Genomic DNA, 23,820 nt, shown 5'->3' on the forward strand with positions numbered 1-23,820 from the left:
AGGCCCACTGTGAAGTTACTGGGGCAGAAGTGATGTCAGCCACTTCTAGGCCTAGCCTTTTACCTGCAGTCCCCTTTCGCTCTGACAGCCACCAAAACTGGAGGAGGGCTACTTGACTCTCCATGGCCTTAAAGCGAATGAGAAATAAAGCTTTTGTGCTTCAGCTCCCAAGATTTGTGAATGAGTGTGTGACAGCCACAGAGTCTAGTTTATCCTAATAGAAGATGCTCTTGGCCACAAGTAACAGTGCATGAGTAAGAGCAGGGTAAAAACAGGAGGTTACTTCTTTCATAATAAAGCCTGACGAGGTAGGTGGTTTTGGGGGTGGAGCAGGAGCTCATCCACAGGGAGAAAGACCCAGGCCCTTCCATCCATCCATCCATTCTACCATCTTTGGTACAGCAACCACCTCTCCACTCATGCTCAGAAGATGGCTTCCACAGTTCCCAGCATCACATTCTTGTGACATGAGTGTCCAAAACAGTAAAAAAGTGGGGGAGGCAAAAGCTCCCTCTCATAATGTTTCCCTTTTCAGGAGAAGAGCAAAGATTTTCCTAAAAGCCTCTGCAGACTCTTCCTCATATTTCATTGGCCACAACTGGGTCACCTGGCCAACTGTGGCCACAGGCAGGGCTCAGAGGAAAGAATGGAGCACCTGTCTGTTTGATCTCGGGGAGTGGGCTGTGCCAGCTGGGAAGGTCTGGGAGCCTCGGGCTCCCCACCAAGCCAGAGGAGACAGGAACTGCTTGCAAAGCCAAGCCAAAGGTGGAAGGTTTGCCTGCTTAACATTAATGATGGCATTTCCTGCACAAGAACCTAATTACTAATTGTAATTTATACCTGAGTTTGTGATTTGGGGAGAGCACCAGGGGACTCATTGCCGCCTCTGAGAGGCAGGATACAAAGGCAGGATCATTTGTTTTATTTCTTCTTTCAAAAGATTCTTATGAGGCATGTCTTTTATGGCTGCATACTCATTATATTTCAAATGCATTCAAGTATCCTTGATGTATTGCTAAGAGTCTGGATGATTTTTTTTTCCTCCAAAGCACTTGTGAGAAAAATACTTATAGGTGAAATTAGGCAAGCCTAGAGCTTGGTGGGCTTTGCTCTCTTACAGGAAGACTGCGCTGAGGGTAACACTTTCAGAGATGGGGATTCCTTTGGTTGCATTAGCACTGGGTATATCAGGCAGGCCAAGCCAATAGCATAGCCTAGGGGTATAGTCACTTACATGTTATGATTTGGGGGCCCCCAGAGCCACACTGCATGCTGAAAAGCTTCTTCTCCACCCTCAGATCTCTAGCTCCCACATGGAGTCACCCCCTGGGTCAAAGCACTGCTCTTCCAAGTTCTCCCCAATATTGACTTAATGGGTGATGAAAGCCAGTGGGTTCTCTGGGGCTGTGGGGAGGGTAGACAGGTTAGACACCCAGCTGGCTGGCAAAAAACTAACATATCTTCCTATCAGTTGGACAAGGGATGCTGTCCTGAGCCCCTGAATGCCTCTCCATGCTGCTGCCCAGCTCCACCCTTCGGTCTCCAGTCCTCCCTGTGGTTCAGCAAATAAAGGGTTAACCCAGATGTTGTTAGGGTCCTTCTAGACCCTCCTTCGGTTCTGACTGGCTGTTGTTCCTACTGTTGGTTAAAGTTTGACTATCACTTCCAAACTTAACCCAAAACCACCCAAGTAAAGTCTCTTGTCTTAGCTGCAGAGCCATAGCAGTGCTGCATTCCATGTCATTAATTTACCCATGTTTGCTTCCATATGAAGGTGAAGTTTTAATCTTTAAAAAAATGGGGGTAGGGATCCCTGGGTGGCTCAGCGGTATGGTGCCTGCCTTTGGCCCAGGGCGTGATCCTGGAGTCCCAGGATCGAGTCCCATGTCGGGCTCCTGGCATGGAGCCTGCTTCTCCCTCTGCCTGTGTCTCTGCCTCTCTGTCTCTCTCTATCATAAATAAATAAATAAATAAATAAATAAATAAATAAATAAATAAATAAATAAATAAATCTATCTTTTTTTAAAAAAAATGGGGGTAACACCTGGGTGGCTCATGGTTGAGCATCTGCCTTCGGCTCAGGTCATGATCCCATGGTCCTGGGATGGAGTCCCGCATCAGGCTCCCCGCAGGGAGCCTGCTTCTCCCCCTGCCTATGTCTCTGCCTCTCTCTGTGTGTCTCTCATGAATAAATAAATAAAATCTTAAAAAAAGAAAAAAGAAAAAGAAAGTGAAGTTTTGAAATACTATCCATCAAATAAAAATGTTACTCTAAGAAGATGCACCATGATCACCCTGTGGCTTTGGTCCTTCCAGCACATTGCTGGGTACCACCCCTCATCCCCCCCCCACCGGGTAGTTGGGGCAACCCAATTTGAGAATCAGGATCTAAAGTGCTGTGGTCAGAACATCACTGCACAGCTGTGCATATGATACCAAGAAGGTAAAAACCAATCCCTTCAGACTCCTGTCTGTACCTAAACTTTGTTTTTGGCAAAACTCAACCCCTACTCCCTGACAGCTATTCCCATTGCACTGCCTAATGGGGTCATTTTCCATTTTCCCATTCCTCCAATCTACTCATTCCTTTCTATCTCCAGGCCTTTGCTCATGCTGCTTCTGCCAGTGGGACTGTTCTTTTCTTCAGCTCAGGCTTCAAAGTCAAACTCAAAGCTACATCATCCACCTCCAGAGCAAACCCCCAGGCTGTAATCTGGTCCTCTTCTTTATTATTATTATTATTATTATTTTACCTATCCTGTGGCTCAGGCTCCCTCTCTATGTAGCATTAGACTTATTTACATTTATCTTTTGAACTTGACTATGAGCTCCTTGAGGGAGGGACCATATAGCATTGATCTTTTTACTCCTCATACTATTCAGCATTTTGCTAAACACGGAACAAACAAGCAGAAAAACTAAAGTACAAGACTCACCTTATACACTTTGACATTGGTTAATTGCATTTTCATGTCATGAGCCAGGATGGATAGAACATAGGACAGGCCATTTGAAGGGAATGGATAGGAAAAAGTTTAGATAAAGGTGGGCCCCTTAACCACAGTGAGTCAGCGTGAAGTCAAGGACATGAGGGGGATGGTCCACCCATATCACAGATGCCAAGAGGCAGCACCATGCTGAGCATGGCTCTGGAGCTACAATGCCTGATTTCAAAACTTGGCTCTGCTGCTGCACAAACTTGAGAAAGTTCTTAACTCTCTATGGTTCCATTTTCTCATCTGTAAAATGGGAGTAATGGTAGTGCCTACATCACTAATTTGTCAGAAAGAACTGATGTATGTAAAGCATCAGAGCAGTGGCTAGTGGTCACTTAGTGTATGTTAGCTATTATATGCTGTGAGACCTGTCTAAATCCTAGTACAGCATACACAAGCCAGGTCTCCCACAGTTTCATCCTTTTTTGCTTCATAACATATGTCACTGTCACCAGTCCCATTTCCTTCCACTTTCAGAGCAGTGTGTGTTTTGACTTGAAGGTATTTTTAACATTGTCAGGCTAAGCATGCTGGCCTTATAGCTTCTAGGGGCCAAGTTTATATGCTGACTATATAGAATATTTTTGAGGTTAACAAAAAGTACGCACATAAAAGAGAAAGTTGAATACATGTCCCATTGCCTACCTTCTCCCAAGTTTCTCTTCCCTGCCAGAAAATAGCCTCTTCACTTTTGTTATGGTATCCAATATTTTTGACAATTAGAAATTAATTCAGTTTAGTGAACTTTTTATGCAAAGGAAAGAAAGAGGAAGGAAGGAAGGAAGGAAGGAAGGAAGGAAGGAAGGAAGGAAGGAGGAGTTCTAGCAAAAAGTCAAAATCATTCATAATTCCTTACGAATTTGTCAAACCAGATTGTCTTTATGACACTTAACTGAGGCCAATCTACTGGGAAAATGGAGCTGTGGGTGAACTGGGATTTAAAATAGGAAAAGGCAATGTCAGAGTTGTTCAGGAAGGAGAGGCCTGGGGGATACACAAAATGGTGTGGTAGGGCTGGTAATGGGTAAGGGGTGGCCCCAGCATCCAAACAAGCAAGATCAGAAAACAGTCTAAGAGATAGGTTAGGGAATGGAGACAAAAGAAAGAGAAGAAAAAATTCTGCATAAATATTTTACATCTTAAAATTTAGCCTAGTGTTGCTTTGGATATGAATGTAAAGCAGATGTTACAGCCTAAAGCAATCCTGTATTTCTAGCTGCATAGGGTTGGTGATGCTGTTCTGTCTCCAGGATACTTTAGCCCGAGGGATCAAAGAGCCACAGCAGCTGGCTCTCCAGTGCCCACTCTCCCTTCTCCCACTCCTGCCCTGTAATGAGGGGAACAGTGTTCTTTTCGTGGTCCTCAGAGCCAACTTAGCACCCAATTGTGCTAAACAGCCACGTCTCACTCCAGGATTTCCCTGTTGCCCCTCTCTCTGATCTATGTGAAAATGGACAACCCCAAATCCTTCTGCTCCATTTTTGTGGAGAAAACATTCTTTTCAGCCAGTCTTGGTGACACAAAGGCAGCCTCTGGAATAAACTAGCCATCCACCACTCCCAACGTTAGCTACCACCATCCCCCACTTAATTTTTTTAGTAAAGCAGCTTACTGGGTTTAGACAGATGACAACTCATTAGTGAATCAAAAAGCTGAAAGGACCTTAAAAGAATGTCTAATCTAACTGGTTCATTTCACAGATATTAAATCTAGGACTTAGAGCAGAGGGATGACTTCCCCACAGCCACTGGCAGGTTCAGCGTGGGGCCACACCTGCCCCCCAGAACTGCTGGGTCCCTGCCCCCCTCCCATGTCTTCAGTCACTGCTTTGCTGTAGGGCGTGAGCCCCATCCAGGGCTGGATGGGACTATCGAGCTATGACTGGTGATTTGTAAGGATCCTCCTGGAGGCTCCTCTTTCCTGGCTGCCACAGCCTGGGTACAAGACATCATGGTAGACCCTTTCATGGCCTATCTCCATAAGCATCCCAAGATGCTTTGGGCAACAGGTAACAGAAACCTTTGCCTCAACTGGCTTTACCTGGGAAGATTAATGATCTCCTGCCACAGGATGCCCCAAAGCAGAAGGACTACCCAGGTTGATATACTTGGTGGCTTGATATAGGTTCTCTGTAGGCTCTCTGCATCTTTCCAATTCATCATCTTCAGCATCTTGGTTTAGCTCCCCTCCTGGTTGTAAGATTACTGCTACAGTTCTAGACATGATAACACCACATTAGAGGCGATGGGTCATTTCCTCTTGGGTATTTTTGCTCATTAGCAAAGAACCTTTCCCTGAAGTCCCCTAACAGGATTCTCTTCTCTCATTTGTCAGGATTAGGTTACATGTACTTTCTCAACCAATGACCGGCAAGGGTTATGGGACTACGGGGTAATTGTTTTAAACAGTTGAGGTTTACCCTAGAATCTTGTGGGGAGGAGTAGATAGCCAAAGAAACTCAAGATTCTGCCAACAGAGAGGAAGGGAATGGCGGTGGGCAGACAATGAACAGTTTCTGCCACATTTTATCATCAGAACCCGAGGAGTGTAGTATTTAGAGCATGGACCTAGAATGGCTGAGTTCAAACCCCACTTTGCTGCTTACTAGCTGTGTAACCTCGGGTGAGTGAATTTGCCTCTCTGTGCCTCACATTCCTTGGGTAATATAATAAAATCTACCAATCTACCTCATGGTGCTTCTATGAAGATTGTAAGTTAATATATGCAAAAGTTGCAAATATATATGATATATAACAGACTGGCCCACAGTAAGTGTTATGTAGTGGACGTTTTTAGTTTTTTCCCAACTCCCTCCCCACCTTACACACACACACACACACACACACACACACACACACACACACACACTCCCTATATCCCTACCATTGCTGCCATGGGAATCTCATCATTATTCCAGAACTGACCTGCATTTTTCAAACCTTGAGACTTCCCATATACCAGTCCTTCCACTTATAAACTTCCCACCATCTTTGCTGTTGACACTTAAGAGTCAGCTCAACACCACATCTTCCACATACCTTCCTCCTGGTTTGCATTAATCTCTTTCCCACCCCACCTTGGACTCCTCAAACCCTCAGTGTTTCCACTCAGGCCCCTGTGCTTCCTACCTTGCTCTGCAGTCCCTAGCAGGTGAGTTGGTCTCCCCCACCCCAGACTGGGAGCCCTTGTCAGATAGAAACCTACTCTTGACCTAGTCTTTGACCTCTCCTTAAGAAAAAAAAAACAGAGTGCCCTGCATAGAACATATTCTTAGTAAATGTTTAGCGAATTACCCAGAATTAAATAGAAATACACCATCTCTACCCTCAAGGAGTTTCCAGTCCAGCTGAGGACCAGGATAGACACATATGAAGACGTCAACCATGTAAGCATTGGAACATCAGTGCCCCAGGCCCCATGGACCTGAGGCTTCAGCCACAACAAACTTCACACTCTTCTCTCAACATGTCATGTTCCCTCCCAGTGACACTGCCACTTACTCTGGTACTTTGGTGTTGTGGTCTTCAGTACACGCATTACATCTCCTTCCCTTTCCAGCCCAGGTATTCCTTAAATGCTAGGACTGTAACTTCCCATCTCACATCCTGGATCCCAGTGCAGAGCTTGGCGAGCAGCAAATGCTCAATGCGTGTTTGCTGGGTGAGCACTACAGAGGGATTTCTGTTAGCTGTCTTTGTCCCTTTTCTCAGAATAACACTTCTGGGGCTTGTAACAACTTAATAGCAGGCTAGGTGTCTACAAAGGGCAGCCGGTCTAGGAAGCTGAGAGTGGGAGCCATCCTGGCTGAAGATGCCACGCATCCTGGCCGAGGAGATAAATGTATCATTAGTGTAATCCCTAAGAGGAGTTTGACAACACCTGCCCTGTTCCTGCCTCCAGGGAGGGAGCTTGCAGTGAGGAGAGGCACAGTGGAGCAGGGATTATATGCTCCTCTGCCTCAAGTGGTCAGCCTGGGATGCCACCAAGGGATCATTCTTCAAAGAAGGGTCCACTGTTGGGCATAGCTGTGCAAGTATTGCAGTTCCTCCAGGAGTCTGGGTGTTTGTCCCCAGGAGTGATGTCGACAATGCACTGTTGTGATTGTCACTGGAGGCTTTTCATGTTCATATCATACTTGAGCTTCCTGAGCATTTTCCCATGTGTTACCTCAGCCAAGTCTTGTATGAGCTCTTCAGCGACTGTCCTGCCCATATTCTATATGAGGAAACTGATTCTAAGAGAGGACAGAAGCACTGCCCAGTGCCACATAGTTAGAGAGTGTGGGGCTCTGGATCCAAGCCTAGAGCTTGCATGATTCTGGTTTGGCTGGAAGTTTGACAAATGAAAAATTCTATATTTCTGTCTTCAGGTGAGATACTGGTTGCACCAGCATCCAAGCCCCTGTGGTCTCATGGACCACTAGATACCTATTCTTTTGTCTGTCTTTTGGGGGTGGGGAGTGAAGAATGGGAATGTAAGATATAGGGGTGTTGGGGGAGAGGTTGTGCTGTGTGTATGTGTGTATATGCATGTAAATGTGTATACACGTGTGTGTATATGCAGGTGTTGGACCAGGGATGAACTGCAAGCATCCCTCATGCTTTAGGTGTATTCAGTGAGGACAATGATTGTTCCTTCTGATTGCCTTTAGCATCACAAATTCTTATAAGAGTGTGACTAGGAGCAAGAGCATTTGTAAACCCCATTCTTGTGTCAGTTCTGCATGTTGCCTGGTTCAGTCTGGAAAGGGCAGAAGGAGCTAAAGAAGCAGTTCTACTGTGACCTCTTTGTCATCTTGTCACCAGGTGACCTTCTCCAGGGAGAAATAGAGGACTCCCTCCCTCATCACCCTAGGACCACAGTGCTATCAGACCTTCCCCGGACTGACCCCTGTCACCCTCCTGTTCTTTTCCTTGTCCAGAGGGGAGGCATCAACACTCAGGGCCACTCCAAGTCCCCCACCAAGCTTCTGAGCTGACTTAGGAGGCAGTAATATGATTTCTGGGTGGTCCCATGGATCCATGACTCCTGCCATCAGGAGCAAGTCACCTAGCACCTAGTCACCATTGTTTTCTCATCTTGTAGAATTTGGATCATGTCTCATGAGCCCTGTACATCAGTTGTTATCCAGCAGCCCCTTCAGCCGCAGTTAGCATCTCCTGGAGTTCAGAGGCCCTACAGCAGTCTCTTTGCCTCTAGCCTTCCTTCCTTCAGTTTGGACTCTCCTCTGGCCCTTCAAGATCTCCTTTGTTCTGCCTCTACCTACCTGTTGGCCTTCACCCGAGGTTCCAGCCCTTCCTGAGGCAAAAGGCTGTCTTCTGTTTAGAAGCATTTTGGTTTAGAAAGTGCTTCATACTCCACAGCGTGGTCTTGTGAGCCTGCTCACGTTGGGGATCATGTGGGGGTGTTAGGAGGTGTTAATATGTGTGTATCATGGTATATTGGGGTTGGGAGTATTGTCATGTGTGTGTATGCGTGTGTTTGGTATGTGGGGATGCTGGAGAGTGTTGCATGTCTGTGAATGTGTGTATATGGTATGTGGGGGTATTTGGAGTGCTGACGTGAGTGTGGTATGTGGGGTGTTACAGGCTGTTGCAGCATGTATGTGCATGTGTGTGTGGTATATGTGTGTGTGGTGTATGTGGCCTCTGCTGTGATGAAGACAGGCTCCTGATTCTCCTTGGCACAGGTTGAACAGTCTTGTTGTCCAGGGTTACCTAGCTAGAGATGACTCACCTAGAATTTCCTGAGACAGCTATATATATTGGGGTCAAAAGGCATTTCTGGGATGGGTGTTCTAGACCCCTGATACTCAAAATCTTGCTCTAGGATGGAAGTATGGACATTCCTTTGGGGTTTGTTAGAAATGCAGTCTCAGACTCTACCCCATAGTAACTAAACCAGTCTCCATTAGAACAAGACCCCAGGTGATTCGTATGCATGGTATGGAAAGGACTGACTAGGACAAGGAAAAGACAAGACAGCAACAAGAATGTCGTCTCAGAAGATGCCTGTCATTGAGTGGGTAAGATAGTGGGTTGGAAGACCAAGAGAAGAAGAGGGTGTTGTAAGGGACATTATGCAGTAAAGACAGGACTTTTAGCAGGAGTGACCTGAGGAACCCTGAGCTAATTGTCCCAGGTGTCCATCCAGCCCAGTATCTCCATTTCATTTGTATTGGGCCTACAGGCATCCCAGCAGATTGTAGGTGTGAGCTCCCCCTACCCTATAGGATACCCTATCTCTATGGGATACCGGCAAACTTTGCCTGCCTTTTGTGTCAGCAGAGTACCAACCTCACAAGGTGAGTTAGGAAGTGTTACTTCCTCCTCAAGTCTTTCTCTTCCTCTTTGATTTTTTTGGAAGAATTTGGGAAGGCTTATTGTTAATTCTTCTGGAAACATTTGTAGAATTTACAAATTTATAAATTTCTGGACATTATTGAATTTTTTTTAATTACTGATTCAATCTCTTTGCTTGTTATAGGTCTGTTCAGATCTTCTATTTCTTCTTGAGTTAGTTTTGGTAATGTCTGTGTTTCTAGGAGTTTATCTGGAAACCAAGCTCTACCTTCCCTAAGCAGATGCTACTGGACAGGTGAGTACCTAGGATTCCTGCTACCAGGTGAGTCGGTCCTCAAGTGTCCACCTTTGCCTGGCCCAATCCCCAGACCCCAGACTCTAGTCTCTTCAGTTGACCCAAATGCAGTGGAGGTGCCTTGCTGACTGCCCTGCTCTGATCACACGGGTTGTCTGCCTGGATCCTCAAATCTGTTATCTTCTGATGGGCTTAAAACTGGCTCAGGGGAAAAAAAAGAAAAAAAAAACTGGCTCAGGGAAGGAGAAACCTTAGCAAAGTCAGCTGTCATCCTTTAGCTCCTGTTCTGCACTCTGGCACCTGAATCCTGACCCTGGGTGTGGACTGGTCAGCATCTCCGATTGTTCTGTAGGTGAGCAAAATAAGAACCTTCTTAGGCATTCCAAAACAGTTGATACTGGTGACCTGAGCTGTCTTAGTAAAAACCTTTTCTGGTTGAGAGTAAAAGAAATCCATTGTATTAGTCAGAAAACTCTGTTGGAGAGAAATAAGCTCTGACATCTCAGTGGTTTAACACAAAAAACTTTATTTCTTGCTCACACAAAGCCCTCTGAGGTCCAGCAGACTTCCTTGGCAGCTCTCGGACTGTGATCAGGATTGAGCAGTTCCCTCTTTAATATCCCAACATTGGTCACTTAAGCTGCAGGGTTGTGGAGAGGGTGAGTGGAGCTCATACACTCAGGGCTAACTGCCTGGGACTGGAAATGACACATCCCTTCTGCTTACCTCCCCACTGCAGAGGATCCAGTCTCTGCAGGGCCACTCTGAGGACAAGGGAGGCTGAAAAGTATGGTCTTCCCAGAAGTTAAACTTCCAGACCAGTTTAAACAAAAAGGGATTGGGAGGTTTTGGGGTGGTCCATGGGACTTAGGGCAAGAAACCCAGCCAGGCTTCTTCCAGGGCTGGGAACATCAGGATTCAAGGAAGCTCCTCTGTCCCTGTCTGAGGCTATAGGTCTCTCTTCTTTATTGAGGATGATCAACTCATCTGCTTTTAGCATGGACAGTGCTATGTGCCGGGAGCCCCTCAGTCCCAGGAAAGCCATGTGAATTTGTCGCCCTATCATTATCTCTCTTCACATGTTACCTTTAGTTTTTCTTTCCTGACTGAATTCCTTCTTCTCTGTACAGGTGGCATAAAGTTGCTGCCCCCGTCTGAGGTCCAGATCCTCCCAGCTTTAGTACCTCCAACAACTATTGCATATCTTCAATCCTTGTTCCAGATATTCAGGAAAGAGACATTGATTGGTCTCTTTTGGTCTATCATCCACGCCATTTGTGGAATAATCATGGCTACCTGGACCCATCCCTTTAAGTGAAGTGACGAGGCAGAAAAAGGGAGGTGAGATCCAGCAGACACTCTACATGGTACTATTGTGTGCTTCATCAGGAACTTTCCACAGTAACACATAGAAGGCAAAAAACAGAAACGGACTAGAATTATCCTGCCAAAGGACAGTCCACCTGAGATTACAGCCCTCCTCCAGGCCTTCCCCTGAAGCCCAGTCTACACAGAATCCATTCTCATATTCGCTAAGGTGGTAGGCTGGACTCCAAGATACTGAATAGTCCCCTCACACTGAGTGTGGGTGGGACCTAGGAATATGATGAGATACTCACTCCTGTGATTACTGTTGCTTTATATAAGACTCTGTCATGGCAGACCAGGGCCAGGCCCTCCTGCTGGCTCTCAAGAAAGAAGTTGGCATGTTGTCAGAGGTCCACATGGCTAGAACCTTACGGCAGCCTCAAGATGCTGGGAACCATCCCAATCCAATTTCCAGCAGGAAAACAGACACCTCAGTCATAAGACCACAAGTAACCAGTCTCAGCTTCAGATGGATTTGCAGCCCCCACCACAGGTGAGATCCTAAACAGAGAACCCAGAGAACCCTGTGTCACCATACTTGGACTTCTAATCTACAGAAACTGTGAGATAATAGATTCATGGTGTTTTAAGTTACTAAATTTGTAGTAATTTGTTATGCTGCAATAGAAAGCTAATACATCTAACTTAGAGAAAAACCATGGGGCATTAGGCATACCTAGGTGAGTAAATTTCAAATGTTCAACCTCAAACCAAGTGTCTGCATGAACAAAACATTCAATCAGTTCCCATTTAACTGCTTTCCTCTAGAGTTCAGCTTTCTTCTTTTTTTTTTTTAAGATTTTATTCATTTATTCGTGAGAGACAGAGAGAGAGAGAGAGAGAGAGAGGCAGAGACACAGGCAGAGGAAGAAGCAGGCTCCATGCAAGGAACCCGACGTGGGACTCAATCCCGGGTCTCCAGGACCAGGCCCTGGGCTGAAGGTGGTGCAAAACCGCAAAGCCACCCGGGATGCCCTAGAGTTCAGCTTTCTTGGGCCACCCACATTCCCTACTACCCAATCCTCACAAGTTAGGGCTGAGGCTAGGAGAGCTGTTCCCCCATGGGGACATTGATGGGGAAGTGGGCAGCCATCCAGCTCTAGGAACGAGAGACATAATGCTGGTTTTACTCTAAATATTTGGATTTATGTAAAGGATTAATAACAGCCAATTGGCAAGAGGGCAGGAATCCAGCACTCCCATACATTGCTAATATGAGTATAAATTGGATGAGCTTTTTAGAGTACAATTTGGCAAGATCTATTAAATTGCAAAATGCACGTATCCTTTAATCCAGAAATTCCTCTTTTAAGAGTTTGCCCTACAGAAATTTTAGCACAGGGCCCAATTACATATGTACAAGGATGTTCACTGCACCATTGTTTGCCATAGAAACAAATTGGCAATAACCTACATACTTATCAAAAAACAATTGATTAAATAAATTGTGCACTCACACTGGAATACTATTCAGCTACTTAATAAACTGTGGTACATTCACACTGGAATACTCTTCAGCTGTTGAAAAAATGAGGTTCATTTATATGTGGTGACATTTCTATGTCATATCTATGATATACCGTTAAGGAGAAAAAGCGAGTTGCAGAACACTATATATAGTATATCATTTTTGTTAAAAGTAATTACATATTTATATGTTAAAATATGCATGAAAAAATGGAAAAATATAAACCAAATTTTTAGAAATAGTTATTTCTTGAATTATGGGGAACTTTCTGTTTTATATATGCTTCTGGATTATGTTGTATGATTGGGGAACTTTCTATATTATACATTTCTGTATTGTTAGAGAAATTTACTATGTGCATTTGTTAATTTTGTAATAAAACAAAACAATAACTGTGTTTTTAAAAATTGGAATAAATATCCTTAGATCCTTCGTCTACCATCTGAGAAACTGATGCAGGCTATAGGCTTACTAAACAAGGTTTCCCATAGGCTTCCTTCTCAGAGCTGTTGGCAGGTACACAGAGGTCTTTCACAAGGGTTGATGTGCAGTGAAGAATTGGCTTTACCCAAGAAAAGATCTGGCCTCCACCCTCGGCTACTAGGCCCTTGGAATGTCATGGCTGAGAGCAGTATCTCTGCTTGCTGGGGGCTTTGGCCACTGGATGGTGTAACAGAGTGAGATTTACAATGGAGGTTCTGGGCCATGTGGTTCCTGAGGGCTGGAAACAAGGTCAGCTTCACAGGCAGTGTATGATGGAGCCCCAGTAAAAACTCTGGACCCCAAGTCTTGAGTGTACTTCCCTGCTTGGCAATACTCGAGATGTATTATCACACATGGATAGCAGAGAAGTAATGCTGTCTGTAAGTTTACAGGGAAAAGACAGTGGGAGTTCCACATTTGGCCCCTTCCCTGAACTCATATCCTATGTCCCTTGGCTGGTTTAAATCTGCATCCTTTCCTTTAATCATAACCGTGAGTACAACAGCTGTAAGTTCTCTGACTTCTCCTAGTAAATCATCAAAAAGGAGTGTGGTTTGGAGACACTCTGCTAACTTGAAAATGATGCCAGAAGTGGGGTGGTTGTGTGCGTGTGTGGACTATTTCCTTGACCTTCACAGTTGGCAAAACTCTTTGCAGCCAGTAAGGAAGGGACAGGCTGGCAGGTTACCCTGGCAGGGCAGGGCAGGGCACTCTAAAATGTACAGGAAAGGTAATTGCTTGGGGTCTCAGGCCATTGCTGCTGATAATATTTTTAGCCAGAACATTGGGCCAGGTGTCAAGAGCTCTGGATTCTAGTACCAGCTCTATTACTTACAAGCTATATGCAGGAAATAAAAAATTTCCAATAAATGCTCTTGGCTCTGGCCAAGGAGAACATGCCTGTTCAGGCTCAGTGCCCTTCACAGCTCCCTCCCCATACACAGACAAGGTCACAGATGTCCTAGAAGAGTGAGCCCAGATCTACCCTACCAGCTAGGTGGAAAATCTTCCTCACTCCTGTCTCCCCTGTGCAGTTCTGAACTTCAGCATTGATTCCCTTGCTTCAAACCTAGTTTTTTCCCTTTGAATTTATCTCTGCTTAAACTTGCCTTTCTGCTCAGGCCACCTTTCTTGGTTGTTGTCTTCATATTCACCCCAGAACTCTCCCTTCCCCGGTGTTATTTTCAGAATTCCCTATGAAAGGCCAGGACTAGGGTGAAACACATCAGGCACCTAGGGCACAGAATTTAAGAAGACATCACTGTCAGGGCTGCCCTTACACCTGCATGGCCCCAAGAGGGAACACTGCCTTCTATACTGTGCCCAGGTGTCTCACTTATTTGCCCTTGTCCCAGCCCTGAATCCCAGCTGGAATCTGTCTCCTCCCACCCTCTTTGCCTTCTCCTTGACCCAAAGGGGCTTTCAGTCGTGATCACATATGGCCTTTTTAAAGGCCACTCACATCAGTGGCCCTCCCAGCTTCCTTCCAAAACAAAGTTTTTTCCAGCATACAAGACTTCAAACATGTCATTCTTTCTGCCTGGAACACTGCCCACCCCACCCAATCTAAAATCCTCATAGCTACTCCTCCTCAGCCCCTTATATATCACCCTTGCAGGGAAATCCTTTCTGGTTGCCTAGAGGAAGTCAGATGCCCATTTACATACTCTCACACAACATTGCACCCACCTTTTGTAGCACATATCACTTTTATAATTAATTGATTAATGGCCACGAGCCTATAAGTTATATGAAGTTACATGTAACATAGTCCTGCAGAAAATGCATGGTGTATTCTAGTGGAGAAATTGACTTTGAGAATTTGGGGTAGCAAGAGTGTGAAGGCCTTACTTCTCCTAGACCCGTAGGCACAAGAGGAGATAGTGGTTGCTAAAATCTGAGATCCCTCCATTATACTTAGGAGAAATAGGAGCTGGCCTTGGGTGGAGAAATGCAGACTCTGCCAGCCAGGGACAGAGCTGGGGGATGAGTACCTCAGCCTCCACCATCTCTCATCCCTGGTCTCCTCCCTCCCATTGGCCAAACCTAACGGGAAGGAGGAGGGCAGGTTGCCCAGGAGATACAGTCCCTGAAGGTCAGCCTACAGTAGGAGACCTGGAGGGGTAAATTCAGATGGCTAGCACAGCAGGATCACATCTACCTTGCTCACCTGAATCTACCTTGCTTACCCTCTGAGTCTCTAATGGATAGCCCAGCTCCTAGAACCCAGTAGGGTGTACACTTAAGTACACTTAGGTGTAGTGGTATTGAATAAGGGACTGAGACAGGAAGGAATGGATTCCTCCCTTACCTATATCCCAGGGATATCATAAGACCAACTGAGACCAGGTGCATGAAAGTATTCTGTGAACCACGAAGTAATAAATAGGAAAAATCATAATTTTTATTCTGATTTTTCTTCCTATTGGAGGGGCAGTCTCTGAAAGAGAATCACAGCTTTTGGAAAGATTCTGGCTGCAGTTACTTTCTTGGCTAGCTGGAGCACTGGCCCCCAGGGACCCTACTGGTCGGAACACTTGACCCAAAGGCACCCTTGGGGCAAGAACTCATCCTCTATCCAGGGGTAGCTTTTGGCGAGAATGTCATTATTCCACAAGGGCATTTTATGTTTTCTTGACTAAGTTAAAAATAAAATAATGATATTTTTTTCTGGTAGCAAAATGCCCCCTGTCATACCTGGGGACTGAAGGTTCATTGCTACTTTATTAAAATATATGAGATAAATTGAAGAGCTGTGCTCTCCAGCCAGCTGACGGAGCCACTGCCTCCCTGTAGATGTTTTGGTATTGTATTAAGAAAGTTGTCACAAGTAATTTGGACTGGAGCATGTAGTTATAGACTGCCAAATGTTGATTAATTAAGTCGATGTTTGGATTAGTTCTGCCCGATGGTTTCATTAGGGAAAATGACTGAAAATGTGGAATAAAGTAGCAAGAGGGAAGAGAAAGCCTCATCCTGTAAGCGAGACCTAAGACAGAGAAATCCACCCATATTCATCAGTGTGTGCCTATGTGTGTGTCTTTTCAGGTATCTCAGCAGAGGATAGGCCACGACAGTAGAGAAAACAAGCAGTTAATACGAATTCTACTCCAGGTTTCAGGTCCTCTCCTGATTCCATCTTTGGCCTTGACCTCCCTGGGGCAACCACTTCCCCAGGTCAAATTTTCAAATGTTCATTGAACCTTTAGCCCTTGAACCAGATCAGATGTCAGCTTAGCCACTTGGGCTGGCCTTCCATGGACCCTGAGGGATTGCCAAGCAAAACCCAACAGGGAAGGTGCGTGTTCCCACCCAGACCGTATTGCAAATGCTGGATAAAAGGGAAGAGTCTTGGAGAAGTAGGAAGATACTTGTCCCAACTTCAAGGGAGTTAACATTGATGAAAATGTGAGTCAATATCATAATGTCATGTGCTTTCAGGAAATTGCATTTTGGCCAGCACCCTCCATATCCTTCTCTCTAACTTGCCTCCTTTGCAAGGGGAGCAAACAAAGACCACTCAGGTCTTTTTTTTTTTTAAGATTTTATTTATTTATTAATGAGAGACACACAGGGAGAGAGAGAGAGAGAGAGCAAGAGAGAGAGCACAGCAGAGGGAGAAGCAGGCCATCTACCTTTGAAGGAGACTGGGACCACAGAGAAGCTTCCTTCCCTTGCCTACAGGGTGAGACTGGTTAGTTAGGTGAGCAGAGAGACTCAGTTAAACTTGGCTAGCTTGTGAGCATGCTATAAATTAATACCTGGAAGCACCTGCAATATAAAAGGGAAATGAGTTCCTTGCAACTTAATAAAGTGCCTTCTGAATCCTCAAAGATCAGATTCAGTGTGATACATATCTGCCTATAGAAGGTAAGCCTATGGGGATTCCTGGGTGGCTCATCGGTTTGGCACCTGCCTTCAGCCCAGGGCATGATCCTGGAGTCCTGGGATCGGGTCATGCATCAGGCTCCCTGCATGGAGCCTGCTTCTCCCTCTGCGCCTCTCTCTCTCTCTCTCTCTCTCTCTCTCTCTCTCTCATGAATAAATTAATAAAATCTTAAAAAAAAAGAAGGTAGGCCTATGAGTGGGTATGGCTTTCCTGGTCACCCAGATATGCAAGATAAAGATGAAGTGTGTGGGCTTTGAAGTCAGACAGACCTGGGTTTGAGTTCTGATACCCTTCCTCCTCAGAGTGACTGTCCTGGGTTGAGGTCCCCCAGAAGTAAAACCTGATGCAAGGACCTGCAGATTATATGATGTTGGTCCCAGGAGAACCAGAGTAGAGCAGGAATGGAGAGAGCCAGCACAAGGCACTCCAGAGAACAGGTTATACTGGGAATACCGGGGCTTCCCCTCAGGTTGGACCTCTGGGAGATGTAGCTGATGCCTCAAGGCTGTCCTCCAGAGAGGTGAGAAAGGTGGGATATTTACCCACCCATCCTCATCCTTTATTGATTGAGGGCTACTCCCAGGGCTGTTACCTGCACCCAGGTCAAGCAGACTTTCTTACAGCAAGCTTGCGTAGAAAGCCATCACTGTGTAAGGGAAAGGCACGATAGCCTCTGATATACCTTTGCATAAATAGAAAACTCTGATATCTCTGCATAAAATAAAGCAAGCATATAGATTATAATGCATATTCTGATGAGAAAGTCTGAAGCTTAATTCAGAGTGTTTCCTTATGAGGGAACAGGCTTCAGGATCTAGTTTCCAAAACCCATAGCCTTGGGCAGACAACCGAAAGCCTGAGCACCACTGGGCCTCCTCAAAGCCCCAGCCTCCAGCAAAGAGTATAAATTTATTTAGGAGATTGCTCCTCACCAGGGCCAACATGCAAAGTTCGTGCCCAGGTACCAAGCTATAGCATCTCCCTTCCCAGGAAACCACACGTGCTTTGAGTGGTAAAAGAGTAAGGCAGGTCTGGAATTGAGTCTAACTGATGACGCAATAGCTGTGTCCTCAGGAGTGATGTCTAACCTCTCTGGGCCTTATTAGCCTCATTCCAGAACCCCAGTAATCCATACAGACTTCTCAGAGGTATGGCGAGGACTGATTCAGGCAAGTAATTTAAGTAGATGTACAGACACCAGGCCTGAAGGAATGAAGAGCGCCTATTTCCCCTCCCTGGTCCTCAGGCCCCACCCCCACCCCACTCCACCCCCAGGGCCCAGAGCACTGCCAGCCTCTTGGCCAACCTTCATCGTCTATGTTGATTTGTGACCTCCTCAAGGACAGGGGAATTCCAGCCCTGTCTAGGCCAGGAGGCATCACCATTGCCCAGGGCTGGCCTGTGCTTTCTCCCTGTGATGCTAAGATGTGGCCCTAGGACAAGCAAAAGCCAGTCAACGTGGTGGTGGTGGTGGGAGGGGGGCAGCAGGTGCTTGGGGAAGCTCCACACACTGAGGCTGGATTTTGTTGCCTCATTCAGATATCCTGGCCCCATCCTGCTGCGATTTATGCATCATGCTTCCCCGGGCAGTTGAAATGGTCTCTGCTGCATTTATGATTCTTCAGCAGGAAACTATAGCTCAATCAAGGAGGAAAACTCTTAAAAGGAATGGTCTCCCTCTGTCCTTTCTTTCTCTTTTACACACATGCATGTGTGCATACACACAGCACTTCGAGGAGGAGTGGAAAGAGGCAGCATCTGACTGAATAGGCAGAGAGGGAACGAATGGAGATGAAAGGAGGAGGAGGGAGGCAATGAGAGGCACCCAGGCTCTCTGGGCAGAACAGGAAAGGAAGGCAGGAAGGCAGGTGTGGAGGGGTGCCACCCCTAGAGGGAGTGGGTGGAGGGGGCAGCCTTGGTGGGGGACAGGTGACAGAGGCATCCCTGAAGGTGCTGTGTCCAGGCTGCAATTATTACATCCTAGTGATAGCAATGACACAGCATGTGCATCCGTGTGTGTGTGTGGCACGCACACCTCTGGGCAAGCGTGCACCAGTGAAAATTCTCAGCACAGAAACAGAGCACAATCACCAAGATGGGAAGCAGATGGCCTGGAAACATTGCAGGGGGCTGTCGAGGGAGCTCATTGTCCCCAGCAAGCCAGGGCCTGCTTCCCCAGAGACACTCGGACTCGCTAAGTGGCCACGGAGTGCTGGAGTGCTGCGACCTGGTCCCTTCCCAAGGGGGTGGGGCAGTAAATGCAGACACAGCTCTGCTCCCTGCTCCTTCTCACTCTACTGCCATCCCTGCACAGCCAGTCAATAATGACAAAGAGCCAAGCTGCTAGCCTGGAGCTCTGGGGCTCAGACCCATGCTTCTCTCATCAGGGGGCTACCATCTTCTTCCTTTCTCCCTGAATTAAAATTAGTTGTGTTCAGATCCGCACTTCCCTGCTTGACTGAAGGCACCCTGAGGGCATGCTCCATCTATTATTTATCTTCGTTTCACCCATAGTGCCCAGCACAGCACCAGGTGCTCAATAAAGTTGTGTTAAATAAATGAGCTCCATAGTGGTATCCATCATGTGTCCCAGTGTACACAAGTGGCCTGCAGGGTCTCCACACACTCCCACAGCATGCTGTGCTTTTTTTCTTCCTTCCTTCCTTCCTTCCTTCCTTCCTTCCTTCCTTCCTTCCTCCCTTCCCTCTCCTCCCTCTTCTCCCTCTCTTCCTCCCTCCCTTCCTTTGTACCCTCCTCCCTTCCCCTTGTCACCATCATTTCTCAAAATTCTAGAACTATGCTAGATGATACCTATGGGGCTGAAAGAGATCCATTCCCTTGGTTCCTTCAGCATTCTATGTCCAGTTCTGGACCTCACCCCTCTGGAGGCCTGGGGAGAACATGGATGAACCCAGTGTCCAGAAACAGCTGAGGGGTTCATATCCACTAACATGTGTAAGGAGAGTTCTGGGTTGTGAGCTTCAAGCTCCTTGGGGATCTGGAGGTAAACGTTACTCACCAGTTGATTTCAATTACTCCCAAAAAAGAAAGACTGAAGGGAAAGACAGAGGGAGGAAGAGACAGAGGGAAGGGAGGATGAAGGTAAGAGTGGGGGAAGGAGGGCAGGGAGGGAGGGTTATCCAGGTGGGCCCAAGATGATCACAAATGTTCTTCAAAGACAGAGGCAAGAGGGTCAGAGTCAGAGAAGGAGATGTGAGGGGTGATATGAGGAAGGGGCAGGAGCCAGGGCTTCCACTAGAAGCTCAAAAGGCAAGAAAGCACATTCTCCCCCAGAGCTTCCGAGAGGAACACAGCCCTGCTGCTGGTGCCTTGATTGCAGACTTCTCCAGGACCGTGGGATGATGAATTTGTGTTATTTTCAGTCACCAGATTTGGGGGCATTCGTTCCAACACCAACAGGAAGCAGGTATGGTGCGTGATTTGGTTTCCACCCTCCGTAACAGGGCTGCTAGATTATAGGAACCTGCTTTCAAAGTTGCCCAGACCAATGATAGTGTTATTGGATCTCCAACTTCCCCACCGATAGATGGAGACGGTGATATCTAACACAAACGCTATGAACATTAAACCTGCTGATGAGCAAGAGTCTCCAGAACACATGGTATGGTAATTTTCTTTTTAATTTCAGAAGGTACCTACGTGGTCAGTGTGTCTCCTCTGAGCATGCCTTTACTTTTCACAATGACTTGATTCAGGGCCTGACTCGGCACAAATCTAAAAATACACTGTTTCTCCCAATTGGTGATGGGGACACGAGACCTTCATTTGACAACTCAAAGCCCTGTTAACTCATTTGCAAAGCAAGGGATGGATCTAAGTGGCTCCCGAGGGTGCCATCAGGCATTTGTTCCTTAATTCACATGCTTATCATTTACCGAGGGTTCACTAAGTTTCGAGGCTGCAGAATGAACACTGAATAGCCCTTGCCTTCAAGGCACTTCCTGTCTAGCTGGGGGGATGTAGGCAACAATCTCTACGGTGCTGTGGGGTTCGTAATGAGACGGAGCACACTGGATTCAGGATGCATCCAAGCAGTGAATATTCCACCAAAGAATAAAACCATCAAGCACTGGGGACAGAGGGCCACGGGGGAAGGACTGTCCAGACCTCACCTCATGTGTTGCCTTGCCTCCTAAAGAGCTGAAAATGTTTTCCTGTTCTGCAGACTTCCAGGGAAAAGGATCCATGGTGGTTGCATGAATCATTTTCTAATGATGGACGCCTAGAACATTCTTTGGGTCTGACCAACATCTCTTGACATGGAAACCCTTTTAATGGGCCAAATCTACTCAGAAGACAACTCCCCGCCCCCTTTTTTGGGTGGGGTCTGATTGGAAAACAGATGAGGGAAGGGGTCATGGGCACTTCCAGACAGGGAATGACATGGGTTTCAGGGAGTAAAGAGCATCAGGGCTTTGCTGCTAGGACACCTCTGAGCATATCTAGGTATGCCCCAACTGAGGCATTGCCACCAGAGCAGATCCTTGGATTGCCCCCCAAAAGGGACCTTCCTTTGAACCAGTGCTCTCTGTCCTTGCACCTCCCTGCACTGGGCTCTGGAGTCCACAGAGAACATAGTGAAGTCTGTCTCGGTGAGGTGTCCTGGCAGGACCCAGCCTTCTCCCTCGCCAGCTGGGGGGCTGATCCCCCAGGGCAGACCCAGAGACAGCCAGTAGCAGGCTTCCCCATCATTAAGTTTGCAGGCAGAGACATTCCCAGCCAGGAAAGGGCAGGCCCACTGGAGAAGCAAGTATTCCTCTTCCTTCACAGGAGGGCAAGGCACCCGGTTCCCATTTCAGATGGCGGACTACACCCACAAGGTCAAGCAAACCTCCTGAGGGAAGAGCCCGGAGACCAGAGCTCTTGGTCAACCAGAGGGTTCAACTATACAGCACACCCTGTAGCATACCCCTTTATGTGTCAAGCACTGGGCCAGACACCAGGCTGCACAGAATAACAAGGTATGGTCCTTGCCCTTGGTGTGATAGCACCGTAACGCAATCATATCTAAGAGCCCCACCAAGCATCAGGGATATAAAAACTAGGGAGATATGATCCCTGCCTCTGAAGGCTTTCACCTAGATCACTCATTCAAAAAACATTATTTAGGTACCTACCATGGGAGGTGCTGGGTTAGGCTCTGGGAATCACAGCTGAATTAGATCATTACCTTCAAAGGGCTCACATTCTCCTACACAGTCTGAATTAGCTCTTGCTGGGTTCCGGGGTGGAACTTTGGTATCCTGAGGTCATCTGTTCCACCCTTCCAATTCATTGTGGGACTGGGGGTGGCCGTGGGTGTCTTCCAGCCAATGAGATGTATTTGAAGGCTGTTGGGCAGCTTCCCTGGGATAGCACCGGGCCTGCCCCCTCTCTGGTTTTAGGCCCTCTTCCTGCTCAGTATACAAATGTGACATCTGGATGTGCAACAGCTGTCTTGTAACTCTGAGGGTGAAAGCCTCAAGCTACAGTGGAGGGATGGACAGACAGAAGGGTCCTGGATCCTTGATGGCAACATGGAGACCCCACTGAGCCACCGTATAAGCCCCAGGTGGCCTCCTTATGAGTTATCAATTGCTGCACAATAAAGTACCCCAAATTTATTGGGTTAAAAAACGAAACATTTGTTTAGTTTCTGTAGTTCATAAATCTTGGCAGAGCCTATCTGGATGCCTCTGGATCTCTCATGAAGGCTGTAGTCAAGCTATGAGGGCTACAGTCATTTCAAGGCCCGACTGAGATGAAGAATTAGCTTCCAAACCCACTTGTGTGATTTCTTCCTGGCAGCCTGTTTCCCAGGATGTGGGCCTCTCCACGGGCTGCCCGAGTCTCCTCACAGTGTGGCAGCTGGTTTTCTGAGGGCAGGCCAGGGAGCTCCCACGATGGAAGTCACAGCCTTTTCCTAGCTTCATCCCTGAAGGGATGCCGTGGCATGAATGAGGAGTGGGGTCATCCCATGAATGGGAAGTGGGGTCACCAGGAGCAATCTGAGAGGCTGCTCACCACACCTCCTGTTTTTGGGTTTCTGGTCGCAGAGCACAAATAACTCCCATTACTCTTCTATGTCACTAGTTAGTTGGATTTTCTGTATTTATAGTTAAATGCGTTCCTGATAGTATAGCAATAGTTTAAATGTATGTGGCATTCACTAAGTGCCAAGCACTCCACTCAATGCTTTACTTATATAAACTCACATGGTCCTTGCAATAACCCTTAGAGGAGGGTACTGCTATTATCCCCATTTCACAGATGAGAAGCACTCCACTCAATGCTTTACTTATATAAACTCACATGGTCCTTGCAATAATCCTTAGAGGAGGGTACTGCTATTATCCCCATTTCACAGATGAGAAGACAGAGGCAAAGACAGGTTAAATGACACAGAACCAGGCCTTCTGGCTCCAGAGCCCACACTTGTAAATTAATCCTGTGATTCTCACATCAGTAAGTGCCCCCGAAACCCTGACCTGCCATTTTAGTTTCAAACATCAGCCCTTGGAGATATGTTCTCTGATCCTGTCACCACGCCCGCTCCCCCCGACCTCCCCCACCAGTATGCCCAGCTCTCTCCTCTCTATAGTGGTTGCATGCTTCCATGAGCACTCCCTGCATCCAACTGTAAATAGTCGATTGCATGGCTGTCTCTTCACTGGATGGAGAGCTGCTGCCTCGAGTTCAGGTGGGAAGGAAAGTGAGTGTGGGGCACAAGCCTCCCTGTATATGTGTTGGCATGAATGTGAGCACTGAGCAGCAGTGGCCACGTGTTCATCATCTCTATATCCCCAGGTGGCTCATGGGTGCTTGAAAGATGTCAAATGAATGAACATACAGCAAATGAATATATGAATGTATAGGCAATTAGACAGTAGACCCACCATCTTTCCAGAACCTTCCCTGAGGAGGTTAAGGACTAGAGCTTTATGCTCATACTTACTCATCAGTACAATTGCTCTCCAACTTCCAGCAGTATCCCTTGGAGATACTATTAAACATACAGA

Source organism: Nyctereutes procyonoides, unplaced genomic scaffold, assembly GCF_905146905.1.
Source record: "Nyctereutes procyonoides isolate TBG_1078 unplaced genomic scaffold, NYPRO_anot_genome, whole genome shotgun sequence".
In the NCBI taxonomy this organism is placed as follows: domain Eukaryota; kingdom Metazoa; phylum Chordata; class Mammalia; order Carnivora; family Canidae; genus Nyctereutes; species Nyctereutes procyonoides.